Source organism: Gekko japonicus, unplaced genomic scaffold, assembly GCF_001447785.1.
Source record: "Gekko japonicus isolate JY-2015 unplaced genomic scaffold, Gekko_japonicus_V1.1 scaffold545, whole genome shotgun sequence".
NCBI classification, from domain to species: Eukaryota; Metazoa; Chordata; class Lepidosauria; order Squamata; family Gekkonidae; genus Gekko; species Gekko japonicus.
Window position 1 is genome coordinate 825,180 of NW_015168063.1, and position 20,031 is coordinate 845,210.

A 20,031-nucleotide genomic window follows, 5' to 3' on the forward strand; every position below is an offset into this window, starting at 1 on the left:
ACTCTAATAAGGGTCTGCTCAGGGATTCTTTTATTATTAAATGCTTCTAATTAATTGAGTGTAGGGCTGTAGTTCATTCACATACCTTTTTTATTATTTACAATTTTTAACAGTTCTAACATTTCAAACAGTGAACAATTAATCTTCCAATTACATTCACATCCTGTAAATAGTTCCTGAGTATATACAACGTTATAACATGTTCAAAGAATTACAATACATTACTCATCATACTTCCGAATCTATGTTTTCAGTATAGAGATAACAGACTTGGCGTAAGCTTAATAGAAACATTAGAAAGCAATCTGAACTATTAGAGCGGTAAGGAAGAGAAGAAAGAAAAGGAAACTTCTTTTATCAACGTACAATAACAATTACTACATACCATTTGACCATTTAGAAGATTTGATGTGAAATATTAGAGCTAGTGGATAAGAAAGAAGTAAGTATGAGATTTTGTGGAACTAGTCATTCCGTTAATCTTATATCCATTTGTGGTATTGAGACCATTCAGATGAGATAAATTGTTTTTGAGACAGATAATCCAGCACTGGGTACCATTTTTCTATGAAATTAGACTTTGTTGGGTTTTGTGACATGTAATTTAGTTCGTTGGAGACTGCATCCATTAAGTAATGAGTCCAAAGTTTCTTGTACCATATTTCTACTGTGGGTGCCCCTTTCTCCTTCCAGTGTGATGATATTGCTGTTTTGGCCGCATCTAGAAGGACTTCTATTGTGCGTCTATGTACTCTGGAATTCAGATTTTCGGGCCAGGTATTCAAAAACAGAATTTCCGGTTTTAGTGGAATTCGGACTGAGGTTATTTCTCGAATTATGTTTAGTATTTCTTGCCAGAATTTCTTAATTTTATCACACTGCTACCAACAAAGCGCATAACTTCCTATTTGTTTACATCCTTTCGAACACAGTGGTGGTTGGGTCGGAGCTATATGGGAAAGTCTGAGTGGAGTGATATACCACCTTGACATTATTTTGAGATTTTGTATTCTGAAAGATATTACTTTTGCTTTAAAGCTTGACGAGTTCCATAGGCGTTCCCATGTTTCATCTGTGAGATTTTCTGTAGTGTCTCCTTTCCACGCATTTTGATATGGTAGCTGTTTAGAGCATGATTTTTTGATTAACAGAGAATACATTTTTGAAATAAGGCCTTTGTTTTGTGTATCTGAATCCCTTATCAAGATTTCCATTTCTGTTTGAGCTTGGGACATTGTAGCATTTTATCACAGAGCAATCTTGTTAGCTACAGCGGTTAAAATGTTACACACTACTGTAAGACCTTTGTGGGTGAATATAGGGGATGATTTGATATTTCCAAAGTATTTAGATAGTGCACTCTGGGTCAACGAGAAGCTTTCCGCTACGGAGAGGAATGCTTATTGAAAATATACTCCCAGCACTCCAATGTTGGAAAAACCATGCTAGACATTCTTTGCCCTCAGTATCACGATACTACACGTTTCTAAACCAGAAATCATTTCCACCTGGATCAGACTTCATGCTATCTGCAAATGGAGACTTAAACATCTTACCCGGATAGGAGATATAGCTGATAAAAACGGTATTATAAGTAAATTAGACCTTGAATGAAAGCTAGGCTCTCCCATACAATGGTACTTTTACTTGCAGTTAAGACACCTGCTTAACAAATTAAATATTCACATACCTAACTAGGCCAAAGGTGACTATTAAAACCCTGAAGGATGATTTCTTGATTTTTCCAGGTATCTTGGATTGCTAGAACATCAAATTTCTATCAATAAAAGGGAATATCAGGGGAGTTTGCTAAACATCTGAACCATTCTGCTATGATGAGAGGATTCTAAGGGGGTAGGTGGATAATTGTCAGTCTTATTTTTCTATATTGTCCAAAATTTTCTCAGCGTCATCAAAGATGCATCCATTTATTCCATAATGTACCCTATTTTTTTGAGCCGAGGGTGGTGTGAAAAACAAGGCACACAATTTTGGGGCATTGGACTCTTGATTTGAGGATCTCAGTGATGGAGAAAGTGGAGAAGGCAAAGAAGTCTGGTCCTTCTCTGCATTCTGTAGATCTATCAAACAGGAAGTGCCAATAGCTGAAATGATCACCTCTTCCTCTTTACATAAAATGTTCTGCTCCATATCTCTTGAGGGAACCTCTTCAAGACTGCTTTGGTCGGCATTTCCCAGGGCATTTTCCTCAAAAACATTAGCCTGTTTTGCTGATTCCTGAAGTCTACAAAGTAGCTCTTCTAGTCTGGCCAAGATCTCAGGTCGTTCTTCCTTTGGAAGGCCGGAGAAAGATGACAACCACCCAGACTCCACAGAGTTCTCTAAATATGGAGCCGGTATCTGCTCTGCTATCGGTGCAGAAGTCTCCCTTCCTTTCAGCTCTGTAGCACCTGATTTACAGGAAAAGTTAGGAAGGAGGGCGTTGTGAAAAACTCAGGTTATAAATATTCCAAATTTCTTTAAAAGTTGTCTCTGTGTCAGCAGCAGCGGCATTTCCTTAGTTTTAAAAGAAAGCAACACTTTTTGCATCTGGGTAGGGCTGTTTAGGACTTCAACTGTGGTTAAATCAACAAAAGAAGGGTGCTTCTTCGAAAGAGTACTTAAGTGGCTTACTGCTTGTTTCTTTGTAAGCCAACTTATTAATTGTCCTTTATAGGGACAAATAGTTAGACACACTTTGCATGGTTGCAGAGATAGTGCAAACATGTCAGAATCCTTCATCGCCTATTTGCACCTTTCAGCCGGTTGCTGGCAGGGCTGGTGAGGGCCAGGGAGGGTTGTTTTTATTAGGTTGCTTCCATTCTTGCCAAGATAGTCATTATGTGGTTTCAATATATCCTTTTATGGCATATTGCTCATTAAGGAGGAAATTTTTTCCAAAAAAACAGATATGTCCTTTATAGCTTTAAGAGTAAAGTTTACAGTTCTCATCATCAAATTCAACCTATCAGTAGTCTCCAAGGATTTTCTGCCTTATAATGGTCTACCGGCCAGAGGTTAAAAGAGACGAGGAAGGGTTTTCTTAAAAGCAGCGGAATAAGTAACCTAGGCCCCATTCACATGGGGAATTTGCCGAGGGAGAGCCACGAGTGGATGGTGGATTTTCCGGCCGCTATCACACCACAACATCTGGGAAGTGGAGCACACCCATGGCAAACCCGTGGCATGACACCGAAAATGTGCTATAAAAAAATACCTCAACGAAGGTGGTAGCAAACCGTTTGCCACGGGATGCCTCCAGACTCCCTTGGCTTGACCGCGCCGGCACGGCTTTTCCCTCTGTCCACCTGCATTGCAGCGCACACGCCGAGGGCCGGAACCGTGGTTTGCCACCAATGCGTCTAATGAGTCCCCCTAGCTCTTTTTCTACGAAATGACCCCTGATTAGAGCTGAAGGTGCATAACAGGATCACTGTTCAGAATGAGGGGTTCAAGCAATGGCAAAGCATATAATAAATATTCAAGCTAATACGGGCCAATTGCGGGGGTTCCCGCGCGCGCCCTTGGGCCTGAGAATTAACGGTCTCAAGCCTCTCACGTTATCTTCTCACGGTGTTTAGTAAGAGCTTCTCTACCCTAACAAGCTCTTGCATCCACCTGTGGCCTTGAGCTAGATAATTGTTTCGGCGAGCTACAGAGACATGTGCATCTACGATTCTACAGTGAAAGAGGCAAGTGCACACACATATACAGAATGAAAACAAAACATTGGCAGCTTGCTGACACCTAGGTTGAACCCCAGCTTTAAGTTCATCACATTAGGCGATACCTGCATTTCCTTCCAATTCAAATCAGGAAATCGGGTTTGTCCCAGTAGATTCTAGCCAAGATAAGTTTAATAAAGACCCAAGCACTTCTAAAAAGGTTTGCTTTCCATCTCAAGGATAGCTTTGTAAAACCTTCAGCTATGGGGAAGCAGGATCACCAAGTTTTAAACCAGTAACCCAAAAAAGAAAGAGAGAAAGAATGAGGCAAGGACAGCTTAGGGTCCTCTGAAAAGCAAAATAGATATTGGGTGGGAGGGTTCTTAAAAAGGGATCAGACTCTGTCATGTTAAGGTTTCTGTGCAGTTAGTTAGGTGCCGTCCCGACCCACAGATTTGTCAGAGTTTGGCCCAGAGTGACATGATGAGTGGGGGAACAGAGAGGCCCTGTGGGCTAGGTGAAGGAGAAGAATAGAGGGGTGGAGGGGATGGTTAGGGGGAGGAGTTTCCCTCCACTTGTGGGCAGGATTGCTCCAGAGCCACCTGGCACCAATCTGACCTCTGGCCAGAGTGGTGCAATGAAGAAGCCTCACATGGCCCTCTTCACGGAGGCTGCATCTGGGGTGTCCCCAGCAGAGGTGCCTGCCGGTGCTGCTGGCCCTGGGCAGGGGTCTGCTGCTCAGGCAGTTCCTCCTCAGTCCATTGCTGCTGAGGCTCAGTGGCAGGAGGAGGGTGGCAAGAGCTGTCTCTGGGGAGATCACTCCACTCACTCAGAGGGCTATAGAGAGACTGGAGGAGGAGCTGGGTGGCCAGCCCCCTGCCCCAGTTCCTCTAGGCTCCAGCAGGCCTTCTGGGAAGGGACAAGAGGGGGCTGGAGGGGGCAGAGGAGGAAGAGATGGAGGAGATGCACCCCAGGGGGCTGCCACCTCAACCCCCTCATCCCAGCCTACTGTGTTCTCCTTCCCCCCCAAGACATGGTGTGTCTTCCCTGAGCTCCTCACAGGAGGAGGCTCCAGTGGTGGCCACGGCTGCTGACTCTCTGCTTGACTCCCTCGGCTAGTGACTCCCAGACTGCGTAACATCGTTCTTCTGGCTCCCTGACCCTGGAATGTGTAACCTGACTCTGGACAACGGCTTTCGGCTTTACACCTCTTACTGCAAATCTCCGGTCAACCTTGGACCGTGCAAGTGACCTGATATTTTGGACTGTGCTTTTGTTTCTCTGCCTCTCTGATGCCCTGGATTCTGCCTGTGTTTTTGGATACTCTATGCCTTGCCTAACCCGTCCGCCAGGGCAATCGTGACACTAGTGCTTGCTGTCTTCACTCCCACAACAGGCCTTCTTCCTAGTCATTAATAAACAAGTTAAAAAGCATTGAACTGAGTGCGGATCCCTGCGGTACCCCATTGCTTACCACCCTTCACTGTGAAAATTGCCCATTTATACTCACTCTATGTTTCCTATTAATTAGCCAGTTTATATCCACAAAAGGACTTGTCCTTTTATCCCATGACTATTGAGATTACTTAGGAGCCTTTGATGAGGAGGAACTTTATCAAAAGCTTTCTGGAAGTCAAGGTAAACAACATCTATTGGTCCCCCTTGTCCACATGTTCGTTCACCCCCTCAAAGAACACTAACAGGTTAGTGAGACAAGACCTTCCCTTACAGAACCCATGCTGAGTCTGCCTCAATAGTTTTTCTTCATCAGTGTGCCTACTAATTCTTTCATTAATAATAGTTTCCACCAATGTAGTACCTGGTATCGACGTCAGACTGATTGGCCTGTAATTTCCCAGATCTCTTCTGGAACCCTTTTTAAAGATGGGAGTAACAAAATCCGGTCACGGAACATATTAGGAGCTGTGGTGGCTCAAGTGGTTAAGACGCTGAACTGTAGGCTGTGGAAGGTCGGTAGTTCAGTATTTCAAGACCCGAGTGTGCCGCATGACGGAGTGAGCTCCCGTCTCTAGTTCCAGCTCCTGCCAACCTAGCAGTTCAAAAGCAAGAAATTGCAAGTAGATAAATAGGTACCACTTCAGTTGGAAGGTAGCAGCATTCCGTGTGCCTTGGTGTTTAGTCATGCCGGCCACATGACCACGGAAATATCTTTGGACAGCGCTGGCTCTTCGGCTTTGAAACGGAGATGAGCACTGCAACCCTAGAGTCGGATTCGACTGGCTTTTGAGCAAGGGAACCTTTACCTTTAACATTAGTTACCTTCCAGTCCTCAGGAATGGAGGCGGATTTTAATGAAAGTTTACATATTTTTGTCAGGAGATCCACAAGTTCATATTTGAGTTCTTTCAGAACTCTTGGATGTATGCCATCCGGGCCTGGTGATTTATCAGTTTTTAAGTTCTTTATCAGTCGTAGGACCTTCTCTCTCATCACCTCAATCTGACTCAGGTCTTTCAACACCCCTACCGAAATCAGCAGTTCTGGAGTGGGCAAGCACTTCTCATCTTCCACAGTGAAGACAGAGGCAAAAAATGCATTCAGCTTCTCAGCCATTTCCCTATCATCCTTCAGTACTCCTTTTACCCCTTGGTCATCCAAGGGCCCCACTGCCTCCCTGGCTGGTTTCCTGCTTATAATGTATTTAAAGAAAGTTTTATTGTTGGTCTTTATGTTTTTTGCTATATGCTCCTCATATTCCCTTTTTGCCTGCCTGATCACAGACTTGCATTCTATTAGCCACAGCCTGTGTTCCCTTTTATCAGCCTCACTGAGACTACCTTTCCACCACTTAAAGGAATCCTTCTTACCTTTTACAGCTTCCATTACTTTGTTTGTTAACCACACAGTCTTTTTTCTATACCTATTTTCTAACCTGTGTTATATATATTTTCTGAGTTTCTAGGATTGTAGTTTTAAATAGTCTCCAAGCTTCCCCAATGGTTTTGACCCTTTCTAAGTTTCCTTTCAGCTTCCTCCTCACATGTCCCCTCATATCAGAGAAGTTACCCCTTTTAAAGTTAAAAGTGGTTGTGTCAGTCTTTTTGGGCAACTCCCTATTTATACAAATGTTAAACTCAATAACATTATGGTCACTGTTCCTGAGCAGTGCAATCACTTTTACATCTGTCATGATCTGGGCTGTGCCACCAGAGGCCTACTAGGCCCAGGGAGCCTGGCTAGCAGTAGGTGAGGCTGGGCCTACGACTCCCAAAAGGCCCTGAGAGTTTTTGGAGCCAAAATTGACCAATATGGAAGAAGAGAGCTGGGGAACAAAAGGGCTGGTGCCAGAGCAGAAGCTGTTCTTTCTTCCAGAGGGCAGGGCCAGAAGGAAGGCTGCTGCAGGAAGAAACCCTCATCCTGAGGGAAGGGTGAGTAGTCTAATGTCACTTGGAATAGTGAGCTAGGGACAGTATATATTTAGACGTGTTAGGGCATTTGATTTCTTTTCTTTTCACCCACTTACTGTTGTTCTGCACCTTGTTTGTTTGACCTCTTATAAAATAAACTATTTTCATTGTTCACTCTGCATGGTCCTCACAGTTATTATTCGGCCAAAAGGGTCTGGGGAGGGTGCTCTGGGCCTTCTCAAGTGATCCTAAATCCAGAGTGGTGGCAGCGTCAGGTAACACCCCACCTGAGCCATGACAACATCTCTCACCAGGTCTTGGGCATTACGTAGGACCAAATCCAGGTTTGCCTCTCCCCTGGTAGGTTCTGTGACCATCTGTTCCATAGCACAGTCATTGAGAATGTCTAGAAGCTCAATCTCTTTTTTCCAACTTGACCATATATTGACCCAATAAAATCACCTATTACGACACAGTTATTTCATCTAGCTGCTATCTTTAATTCATTCATCATTTTATAATCCTCCTCTGTCTTTTGATCTGGTGGGCGATAACAAACTCCCAGTGTTAAGCTTCCCTTTGGGCCCAGTATTTCAACCCATAACATTTCAATCCATAGCAATTCTCTTACCTTCTCAATCTTACTGGTCTGTATACCCTCTCTGACATACAGAGCCACCCCACCTCCAACCCTTCCCCCCTATCCTTCTGCTATAATTTATAACTAGGAATCACTGTATCCCACTGATTTTCCTCATCCCACCAGGTTTCTGAAATACCTACAATGTCTATCCCCCCCCCACACACCAAGCATTCCAACTCCCCGATTTTACCTTGGATGCTTCTAGCACTTCTAGAAACAGACTGTTGGGCATTCCAGTGCTCCGCCTAATCAATGACATTAGCACTCGCTGGAACTCCACCTGTGCCATGCTCGAGTGCTTGGTGGAGCAGAAGGGAGCCCTGACTGCCCTGATCTCAGAGAGATTATCCAGACTGGTTTGAGAACCGGTTCATGAACTGGCCATGGTTTGGTTCAAGAACCGGTCCAGGAATGGAGCCGGTTCAGTTTGGTCCAGGACAAAATCCAGAAAGTGCCCATCTGTATACTATACTATACTATACTATACTATACTATACTGGCTACGATTCTATACTGTACTAGGTCCACATGTGGCAAAGGAACCATTCAAAGTTCTCTTCTGGTCTGCAGCAGATACATCAAGATGAATAAGCAAATCATAAACTAGAAGAGACACTTCTGCTCCAATTAGTTGCTAGGTAACACACACCATCTGTCTATTAGAGGACTTCAGAACTGAATTAACTCTCTAAATACCTCTCCCTTTTTGTAGTGTGATCCACTATAATTGTTACTCCAGCACATCTCAGTCTCCAAACGTTTTTAAAAGGTCAGTGTAAAATTGATTCACATTTTTAAAAATAAGGTGGTACAGCATTTCTCTCTTCTCCTCACACATATAGACACAGATTCCAAAGTTGTGTTCTCTCTACGTCGTCCGTTAGAAGAGATAGCTATAAAAAGAGTCAGATTAGCGGAGCACCAGAGACGGTAAGCATGGGGTGACAATCCCAGGGGGGACCATGACTGCCCTAGAAAGGCAGCCAAAGGACACACTGCAGGAGCCATTTTGTCTTTAGATTTGTCCCATGTTTGAAAGGTTGCTTCCAGAAACGGGTGTATAATAATGATCGTTTTTTAGAATAAGAGGTTAGATAATCTTATTCAATTATATTCCAATCTGCTTGAAAAGATGGATTGTATCACTTGGTTAAGTTAGCTAGATTGACTGCCACATAGTACATCTGTAGATCAGGAATCGCCGACCACCATTCTTAGTTGGACGAGGCATGGGCTGAAACCCAACTCTCATTTTCTTAAAAGTCCATATAAAGCTGTTTAAGTTTCTTTGCCAGCCTCATATTAGAACAGCAGGAAGAGCTCTAAAGTAGACCAGAAATTTTTGGAAGTATAAATGATTTTACTGTGTTCATTCTTTCAGGCCATGTTAATAACTTTGTCACCCAATAAGAAGACTTCTCATTCTGTTTCACTCCTGAAGACTCCTCTGAATCAACGTAGCTTTTTATTGATTATCTGATGATTCCGCTAAAACTGTTTCAGTCACAAGGCAGTAATACCATAACAGATGGCTAGATTTCTCTCACTTTCTGAATGTGACACATAATGAGGAAGCTTTGTGTTTTGTGCTGACAGAATATATTACGGTATAAAAGGAAAGCATTTCACATTCTATAGTGACAGACTTAACTTGTGGAGGTTCGTGAATGGATACATTTCCAAACAGACTGTATCTGCTCAATCAAGATGTTTACTAAAATTCAAAGCAAACCTCAAAGCAACAGGGGAGAGACTGTAGAGGAGTGGTCAGCAGGATGAGGTTCCCTGCATGTTTGGTGTTTGTAGCCGGCACTTTTGAACCTGTGCCTGACGTTTTCCCCAAAAGCACTTTCCTGGGACAGCTTCTTTGGGAGGCCATAACTCAGACCCCCTAAATCCAATCTGCACATAACTTGGAGGGCATGTAGAGGTGCATCAGGGAGAGGAGCCCTGCAAGTCCGATGTCTCTAGCTTGCACAGGGATAGTTCTATACACTCCTGAACCTCTTGAACCTACACCTGTCATTTTCCCAGACAGCACTTTCCTGGGGGCACCTTCCTTGGGGGGCCATAACTTGGATCCTGTAAATCCAACCCTCACCAAACGTGGAGGGCAGGTAGAGGAGAGTAATCTGGAGATCCTCTGTTAGCTTGGTGTCTCTAGCATCTGGGCATGTGTGTTCTACTGCATCACAAACCTCACAAACTGAACCAGATTGTTGGGTGTCTAAAAGTTTATGAAGGTTCATGGCTCATGAACTGGGCACACTACAAATCACGAACTGAATCACATTTTCCCTGTTTGTACCTGAAAAGTACCCAGAACGTTGAGTGATTCAGCAAAGAGTACTTTATTAGATCAGAACAAGACGAAAGACCCCGGCACGCAGGCCGGTATCTATACACAGAAACCCGCCACCAAAACACACCCCTTAGTCACCTATAGGTCATTTACAGTGGCCGAGAGTCCCATTGGCTCTCGGCCACGGACCTAGCCCTCTGGTTGGTGTGGGCCAGGATCCGCTCCGCTATTGTTCTGTGGGAACAAAGCTTTCGGCTTGTGCTTGACCACATGGCCCAACGGTTGCGCACGTGGTAATGGCGGATACATTACAGTACCCATCCCTACTAATAACACAGGTATTTTGAGGTAGACTGCTTCTCTCTTTCTCTCACTCTCTCTTTGTGTTTGTGTGTGTGTGCTCCCATGCCTGGACGTCATGACAATCTCTGGTGACTCCTACTGGTGCATGAAGGACATTCAGAGAAGTGGCTTGAGGGCCTGCCTCTGGCCCTCCTGGCCCTCTGGTATCCTCTGGAGGCCACCCATCCAAGCACTTGTAGTAGAGATGGGACTATATAGATTTTTCCTCTTTCTTTGATTATTCATATTTCTCTGGATACTATAGGCTTATTATAGATCTAATGTTTTATTGGAATATAATGAAGGCCTAGTATATAGAAGGCCTCTCTTCTTTGTGGGTCAAGGGGGATTTTTCCTAGTTGCTGTTAACAGACAAGACACAGGAGACATTCTTTTAGCACAAAAGTAGACATAAGGTTCATGGTTCTAATTGTTTAGGTTATAACTGCATAGTGCCTGGGTCACAATGAATCTTTTCCTGGGTATCAGAGAACAACACTTTTGTTTGGGTGAGAACAAGCCTTGGCCGATATGACTTAGGTTATGTCAAGTAAATATGTGATGCTGTTACATAGGCACACCTTTCTTCCATTTGACCAATAAGGAGATTTTGATGTAAATGTTGTTTAAGTTTCTGTAACCAATTATGCCCTTTGAATATTATTCCCATGATGATGATATGATGATGTCATTTTAAGTATTTAGCTTCATGTATTTCCTGGTTGGGCTCAGAAAGCAGTCAGTTTTGATGAGTCTTTTGGCCTAACTGTTTTCCATATTTCATTGCAATAAAATACAAGAACTTCCTCCTCATTTTGACTTCAATCTTCTATTTTTGACTGGATATTAATTTGTACTACATGCTTGCCAGGGTCGGCCCCGCTGAGCTTCTGTGATTTGATGAGATCTGGCTGGCCTGGGCTATTCAGGTCAGGGCGAGACAGACTGCTTCTTATTGTGGAAGTTCACCATGGCTAGTAACCATGTGTAGATTTCTCCATGAATCTGTCTCATATCCCATTAATGCTACCTATGCTAGCAGCCATCCCGTATATAGAGGTTACACGTTCCAAGGTCAGGGAGCCAGAATAATGATGTCACGCAGTCCGGAGTCAAAAGGCCGAGGGAGTCAAGCAGAAAGTCAGGAAACAAGATGCAAGGTCCGAGGTGCAGCGATTCAATCATGTGATCAGTTGCCAGCACGAGGTAGGTACTGAAGAGGGCTTCCTTAAAAGCCAGTTTCCTGTGTTCCTAATTGCTGGCTGATTACAGAGTCCTGGCTCCAGTTAATACTCTGGACTCAGAGGACGCCTCCCACGCATGCGTGCTTCCCTGCTCCGGGTTGTCAAATCCTGTCTCCTTTGGTCTCGTAAACGAGCTACAGGTGGAGGGGAATCAGGGGGTGTGGAGCTTGTGCTCGGCTCTGCAGGAGCGGCTCCAGGTGTGAACCCTTCTGGCAGTTGGTGTTCATCCTCTGCAAAATGTACGTCCAGGGGTGTAGGGAGCTCTTCCTTGGATGTGGAAGGTGCAGAGTCCCCGTGATCAGGGTCCACTGGGTCGGGCGGCATGGTGGGCATGACACAGGCTATATAGTATACCTGTCAGACTCAGGCCTTCAGTAACGGTATATAGTTGGCACCTGATGATGTATCTTGCTTAAGACCTGTACGACCTATAACCTGTATCCATTCCCCATGATTTACCTACTTCTGTCTGCTTGTAGTTTCTTATTGTTGCCCTTGCCTGCCATCGCATTCCTGAGGGGGGGAGTGTGCACACATAGTGGAATAGGGAGGTCACTTAGTAAACTTCCAAAGAAGCCCCAAAGACATTGTTCTCATGAGAAATGTCCTTGGAGGAATGTCTGTGCCTGTCTAGATAGTGGCTGCATATATTTCAGGACCACGGTAGTAATGCTGACGTTGAATGCATGGAATTTGGGGTTGTAACTATACCTTGTGTTTCCCGCCTTGTAAATCAGTCCTAACAAAGGGTTTGAACCCACAGCATCTCATGTCTCTAAATAAAACATTCAGTGAAGAAAGTGTGTCGAGAGAGTGATTTGACTGGGGAGCCTGACAATACCATAGAGACCAACCAAAGCTAGGAAAGTCCAGGAAAAAAATGGAAATCTTGAAACTTCACATCCCTGCTGAGCCCCCTCCCCAAAATATGTCCTCCTCTAGCACAACCCTCCAGTTCTCTAGGAATTTCTCAAGCCAGAGCTGTCCATGTTATACCCTACCCCCCAAAAAAACATTGTCCCTACTCTTCTCATGCATGCTTCCTCTGGGGTAAAGGTGTGCTCTGGATTTAGCACTCTCTTGAAGACAAAGTTGTCCTTGTTTGTCTGGGGTCAGGAAGATAGTAAAAACTTCCAATAAATAATCTTTATAACCTTTATTTATAAATAATCTTTATAAATAAACTCACACCATGAGTTTCTGTCATTTTTGCTTGGAGGCCAAGCAAAAACATTTTTTCTGCTTCTCTCTCCACATCTCTCACTTTAGTTTAAAGCTGATATTGATCTCTTTCAATTTTGAATTAGGAGGGATATAGATTTTGTTTCTCATGGGACATTTCATTCTTCAACTGTAGACACTTTCCATGGGCTGTTGTTTTCCCACTGTGGTTCTGTCGTTAGTTTTAGTAATTTCTGGTGCATAATCCACAATAATTTGTGTGAGTCCTTGCCATCAGCTTCCCATCCCAGCAAGAACTTCCACTCTGGAGAAATGCCCTAGTATTCACACAGCTAAAACAAACAATTAAGAAACAGTATCCATTCCCCCTAACCCAAATCATCCCCCAAGGTGTTATTTGTGTTGTGTGGAAAAAATACATGTACAGCAAAGGTGCCTGTATTTCTTTCCTCATTGAGGTCAATAGCAATTTACAGCAGTCTCTTACATAGAGAAAACTATGGAGGACAAGCTTAAATGCTCCCTGACGTTCTGCTACTCTCCCAATCTAATCAACAGCCTTGCCTCTCCATTCCTCCACCCCCTATTGGCTGCAGTTAAGGGTGAAAAATGAGACTAGAACAGGGTTGTTATGGGGAGGTGGATTTATTTTTCTGAAAATCATTAAAAAGTCAGGAGGCACTGAAATTCATGTGTGGCCCCTACATGCAGCTCCTGCTTTCCCCCCAAAGCATTTAAAGGGTCACTGCATGATCCAAGTGTCTTGCCGGACGGATAAAGTATCACCCAACCAACGATATTTCCTGCTCATGCAAACATCTCTATACTTTCTAATCTGTATTCTTAGCCCTGTATCGAGTGTGTGAATGCTTGATTTTTTGTTTGTATGCTTGAAAAACCTTTAGTAAAGAAATCATTATGTTAGCAATCTAGCCTAGCCTCAGCGTCTATTCCTGGGTTCTGGGAACTCTAACTCCCGTAAACACCTGTTATGACCCTATAATTAATGCCTTTTTGCCATTTAATACTTAGAATTCCCCACATTTATTAATAAATAAGGCTATTTGGCTAACAACGGACAGGCTGGAAGGTTTGAGAAGCATCTGCACAGAGAGGTTCTGAAATTTTGCAGAACCTCCCTTTTTCATGGCAGTCCCTGTCCCACATGCAAGTCCCCAGCATAGCCAGGGGACTGAGCCAGGGGGCTTTTGAGGGGCGACCTCTTCACCGGCGCGATGCCAGAGAATTGAGGCGCTTCTCCACCCCGAAGGTCCTGCCACTGAGTGACTGCATGCTACTAGTGCTACTGACCGGGACAAGCATTGGTGATCGGGCGGAAAAAAATGATGCCGAGCAAGGCCGGCTGGCCAACAATGAACTGTGAGTCAGGTTGAAGCAAGCATGAAGATTTTAAAAGAAAGCTGCCCCCCTTAAAGTATGACGAAAAGTATGTCCCAAATGCACAAACGAAAACATGGAAATAAAGAGGGGGGAGTGGAAAAATAAGTGTCTAAATCTGTTTTAAGAGACTTACCAGAGTGCAGATAAGCGTATGGGTGTATATCAGAGACTTTAGCAACTTTTAGAAACGTAAACAATCCAAAAAGAGGGCAGGGAAGAAACCAGATAAAGACAAACTGTTGAAAGCGAAACTAGTGGGTAGTCCTCGAATGGAATAGACCACTGAGCTTTCCAAACTGTTGGCAGATTCCTTGCAGCCTCTGCTGGATGAGATGATTAACATCAAGCAACAATTGTCAACAATTGGTCAGAGTTTGGCTTCACGGCAGCTACAATTGACTAAATCTGTAAATGCAACAAAGCAAATGGCAGAGCAGATGAAGGAAATGGACGCGAATACTAAAAAAGTCAAGAAAAAGGTGCAAAAACTGGAAATGAAACAAGCTACGGAAGAGTCACAACTGTTACAGCTGCAAATGGAGAAAGCAAATTTGGTCCTACGGTTCCAAGGGGCCCCGGAAAATAAAGGAGAGAATCTGAAGCAACTGTTGAGTGATGCAATAGCCCCATTGACAGATTTGACAGTGGAATATCTTTATAGCGAGATGGATGTAACACTCTCTACATGGGGCTGCCTTTGTCGCAAATTCGGAAGCTGCAACTAGTGCAGAATGCTGCAGCCAGGCTGCTGATGGATCTTCCTAGACGAGATCACATCCAGCCTGTGCTGAAAGCGCTGCACTGGTTGCCTATAGCGTACCGGGTTCGCTTCAAAGTGCTGGTTATTACCTTTAAAGCCCTATATGGCCAGGGACCAGCCTACCTAAGGGACCGCCTTACCCCACATGTTCCCCCAAGGGCACTACGGTCGGGGAAGCAGAACCTGCTGGATGTGCCAGGTCCCCGGGCCATCAAATACGCTGTGACCAGGAATAGGGCGTTTTCGGTGGCGGCTCCTATCTGGTGGAATGAGCTCCCAGAACATCTGGAGGTTGAGCACTTGGATGAGATTTTAAGAGACGGCCATCTTGCTTTTTATGAGAGGAGTACTGAATATATTTTTCTATGAGTATAACTGGTTTTAATATTTTAATGTTTGTACTGTTTTATGATATGATTCGGCAATATGCCCTGTAAGCCGCCCTGAGCCTACGGGGAGGGTGGGATAAAAATACAAATAATAAATAAATAAATAAATAAATAAATAATGTGGTCTACAAGTCCTATTCCTTATACATCAAGAAAAATAATCTGCCTGGGGAAATGGTAGTCAGATTCTCAAAGAGACATGTAAGAGATTCTATTTTGAAAGCAACTACGGGAACACCCCTGAAAATCGGAGACAAAAATATCAGGATCTTAAAAGACATTCCATTTGAAATAAGACAGAAGAGAAAGAAATATAAAGACTTAATCCTTTTCTTACAAACAAATGACATCAGTTACAGATGGTTAATTCCAGAAGTCGCCATTTTCAAGCTTCACGACAAAAAAGAAAAGATTCACTCTGTTCTTAAAGCACGCGAGTTCCTGAGAACACAGCTGGGGGAACCAGCGAAGGACAAGAAGGAAGAAAAAAAATCAAATCGGATGGCGAGTTAGGCTTGGTGTCTTCTGACAAGGACTCTCTCTGATAAGGGGGCGATAGCCCCCAGAAGTCCATATAAATTGAGGATAAGAAAAGACAAGAGAAAATAGAGGTTGAAGGACTCTGAATTGTGCCTGGAAATTTAGAAATAACATTTGGGATGCTCTTGGGGTTTCATATAACAGATAAATAGATGGTTAAATGATAAATGACTTAGCATAACCAACTATGATCAATGTATTACTGCATTTTAGATTAATAAGGAAATAAGCTGATGTATTGATCTCCTACTCTTGGGGTTTTAGTCATTAGTGGGTTTCTTTTCTTTCTTCTTAGTGGTAGCTTTCCTCCCTATATTTTCCATTGTAGTTTGTGGTGGTGTTAAAAAATCAATAAAAAACTCCCCTTAGGGGGATGAAAAAAAGAGAGAGAGAGAGAGTTTTCCCCTGACTCTGCAAACAGCAGGCAAAACTACATGCCCACTTTACTTTACATGCTCACCTTTAGAAGCATATATAAAACCATCTCTTATTAATCCGTGTGATAGAGAGAACTATCAAATATTGCTAGATGAAAACAATAATTTAAAATCAGAAGAAATACTATTAAAACTATATAACTTGGAATTAACCTGGTGGGAAGCCATGCAGCTCAGATCCAGACATGCTAAAGATATAATAGTAGGATTCCAAGAATCACGGAACCAATTAGATAAGATCTGGCTATCTTCAAGTGATAAGCTAATTCAGAGACTATATGGTTTCCTGCTAGAGGATTACTTACAAGATGAAATGGTTAGCCCGAATATGATAGCATGGACAAAAGACCTAGGATATATGATAGATACAGATAAATGGGCAAGTACTTGGAAATCATTGAAATACATAAGAGCAATCAACTATAAAGAAAATGTCTATAAGGTTTACCATCGATGGTACTGGTCCCCAGATAGGATAGCAAAATGTCACCCATCAGCTTCTAAACTATGCTGGAAATGTACAAAAAACATAGGATCCTTTTTTCATATGTGGTGGCATTACGAGAAAGTTAAGAGATATTCCCTTTAATTCTTCAAGGGAAAGATGAAAGTGTGTTCATTAAAAGATTGGAAAGATTATATAATTGGTTGTATAAGAGACAGGAAATTTTGACTCAAATGTATAAATGAATGGAAATATGTACATGTTAAATAAGATGCGATATCTGGAACGATAAAGAAATGTTAATATTAATATGAATTAAGAAGGAAAAGCATAAATAAAGAATTTAAAAAAAAAACCCTACATGCCCAACTTGCTTCACTCTCAAACTCCAGGGCTGTGTATTCAAAGAGAAGGAAGCTAATCTTCAGCAAGACCGAGTGCTCAGCGCTCCACAGGAGCAGACAGTGTGATGGGCTCTCAGCCTGGGGACCCCATAAGTAGTTAAGAAAATGGAACATCATTGTGCTTGTTTCCCCTTTTGTCTCAGGTAGCCATTTGGTCAGTTCTAGGGTACATCAACACACTTGGGGAGGTGACAATGAATGCTCATGGATCATTTCCAGTCACCTGCGCGGAGTGTGTCATGTTCATCTTCCTCCCTGAGGACAAGATGAACTACACTTGTCAGAAGTGTAAGTTGATAGGACTCTTAGTGTCAAGCTCGGGCCTCACTTGCCAAATATTTCCTGTTTTCTTACATTCCTGTGCTGTTGCATTAGGGGTTATTGTGTCACATGTCATTATTCCATTGGTTGCGTTATGGATTCACATGTATTCTTCTACAACTACTATGTTGCACACAACCTTACTCTTCTTCATTGCTGTTTATCATCTCTGCTGGGAGCAGCAATCAGTTCCCAACAACTTTCATTCAAAGAAGTAAAGTTTACTGAGACAGATGATAGTTTGCAGATATCTATACATCCTATGTTAGTAACGAATAAGGAAGTGTGAATAAGGAACCAACTTCAGCCTCCTGGAAAACGTGTCAGTCAAGCCCACAGGCCAGCCCCAACTGGCGATCCTGGCCTTCTTTTCTCCTTCATGGGAGAGATGAATCCATATTGTCTCTCTGCATCTGCTAACACTTATTCCTTGTTCCCCTCTATTTGAAGCATTTATTGTAAGATCTTCAGGACAGGAGACTGTCTTTTTTTAACTTAGTCTTTTCTATAAAGTGCCACTGGTCATGTCATATTACTAATAACTGTCAGTTGCTAATAAACTCCCTACCCTTCTCACCTTTTCCCCAGCCATCTCTCTCCACCCTAGGTAAGGCTTGTGTAATTTCAGTGTTCTGTACAGCATCTAGCATCTTGCTAGGAAGGGGATGCAGCTCAGTGGTACACCATCTGTTTTGGATGCAGAAGGTCCCGGGATACCCAGCATGTGGCATGCTTGAAGTCAAGAAGGTGCTTTCCCTGGGTCAACCTCCTCCAGACTTCGTAGCAAGAGAGACAGATAGCTGGATAGTCATTCTCACACTGACTTTTCCTTCCTGTGTTTTCTCTCTTGTCACTCACTATCCCTTTGATTTGTAGAATAGAGATCTCAGGGAAGCAACTTCCTTTCTTCCTTTCACCTGTCTAGGCTTGCCAACACCGACCAGCTCTCAGCCGAGTGCAACGGTTTCACCTTCTGCCCCAGTTCCAGCACCTTGCTGCTCCACAAGATCACGTAAAACACCCTCTTATTTGCAGGACTTTGTGTGTGGGTGTCTTTTGGACCAAGGGGGGAGGGGTTTAATGTATCCATCTCCGACCACATGCGGGGCTAGGTCATCACGCTAAGCGGCCCAAGGGGGGAGGGGTTTAATGTATCCATCTCCGACCACATGCGGGGCTAGGTCATCATTGCTAAGCGGCCCAGCTTCACTCTCAAGAACAATGGGCCAAGCGGATCCTAGCCCGCACCAATAGGAGGGCTAGGCTCCCGGCCAAGAGCCCATGGAACTCTCGGCCACTGTAATGACCAATCACTTGTGTGTGGGTGTGTTTTGGGTGTGGGATTGTTGCACATATAAACCGGCCTGCGAACTGGTTCTAGTTATCTTGTTCCGAACTAAATAAAAGTATGAGAGCTGAAGTCGCTAGTAAGTCTCAGTACTTTTCAATAATGCAAAAATGTATTACCTCCTTCTAACAACATGTCCCTGCAAGATGTATATATGTCCACTGTAATTTGTGAAACGGGCTTCTGTTTCCCTGGATGGTGAGCAGGAAGAGAGGGAAATGATATAACAGATATGTTCTTGATATGTACACGATCCAGCCAGAACACTTAACACTTTACTCATGTTTGTGCCACACAGCATTATCCTGGTTGGGAAGAGATATATGACAGTGTATTTAAATTTGAATTTGAAAGAAGGTTACTTCAGAGGGACCGGTTTAGTTTGGTGCAGTGTGCTGGAAGTGAACATCATCAGAAAGGGTGGAGCTTGGGAAGTGACACCACCTGCCGTTTGACCTGGAAGTGACATCACCGGAAGTGACATCACCGGAAGTGACATCACAAAAGTCTCCCAGCTCCACCCCCAAAGTCCTCAGATATTTCCAAAGTTGGACTTGGCAACCCTACATCTGTCCCACACCTGCCTCCACCCTTAGCTAGTACTTTTCTATCCTATCTCTCATCTTTCCTATCCAGATTGTAGTTCTAGCACAATAAAGAGACTAGTATTAGTCTGTTAAACTTAAAACATGTCTCTGTGTACCTTTGTGGCACTCAAAGCCTACCTACCCTGGTTGGACCCTGCCCAACTACTTCTTCCCTTCCAAGCAGCTGCTATTTATGGGACATGCCAGCTCTACAGGACAGGACCCCTTGTCAAGTAGTCCCAAGAAGGACTGCTTGTCTGGCCAATGGTCCACTGGGCAGTGTGGACGGGGGATCCCCAGATTGCCTACCTGAGGGATGTTCTAGCTCTTCAGCATGACCCAGGGTGCACCATGGGGAAGTGAGCTAGAGTAGCATCCCAAAAGAAAGACTCAAATTCTGGGTAGCGGTATTTTGCCGGACTGCTGCCCAGTCAGTCCACAAGCATACCCTTACCCATTGAGTCAAGTCAGGGAAGGAAGGCCTCAGAAAGAGAGAGGGAGGGGTGTGGTTTGTCCACCCAGATCCTCCTCTCTCTGCAGCAAGGCACCAGCTGTCAGTGTCCCATTTGAGGAACTGTAGCCTAGGTGCAGCTGGCTCCCCCTCATCACCACGCACCCATGAAAAGAAAAATGTCCATCTCTGTGGCATTCCT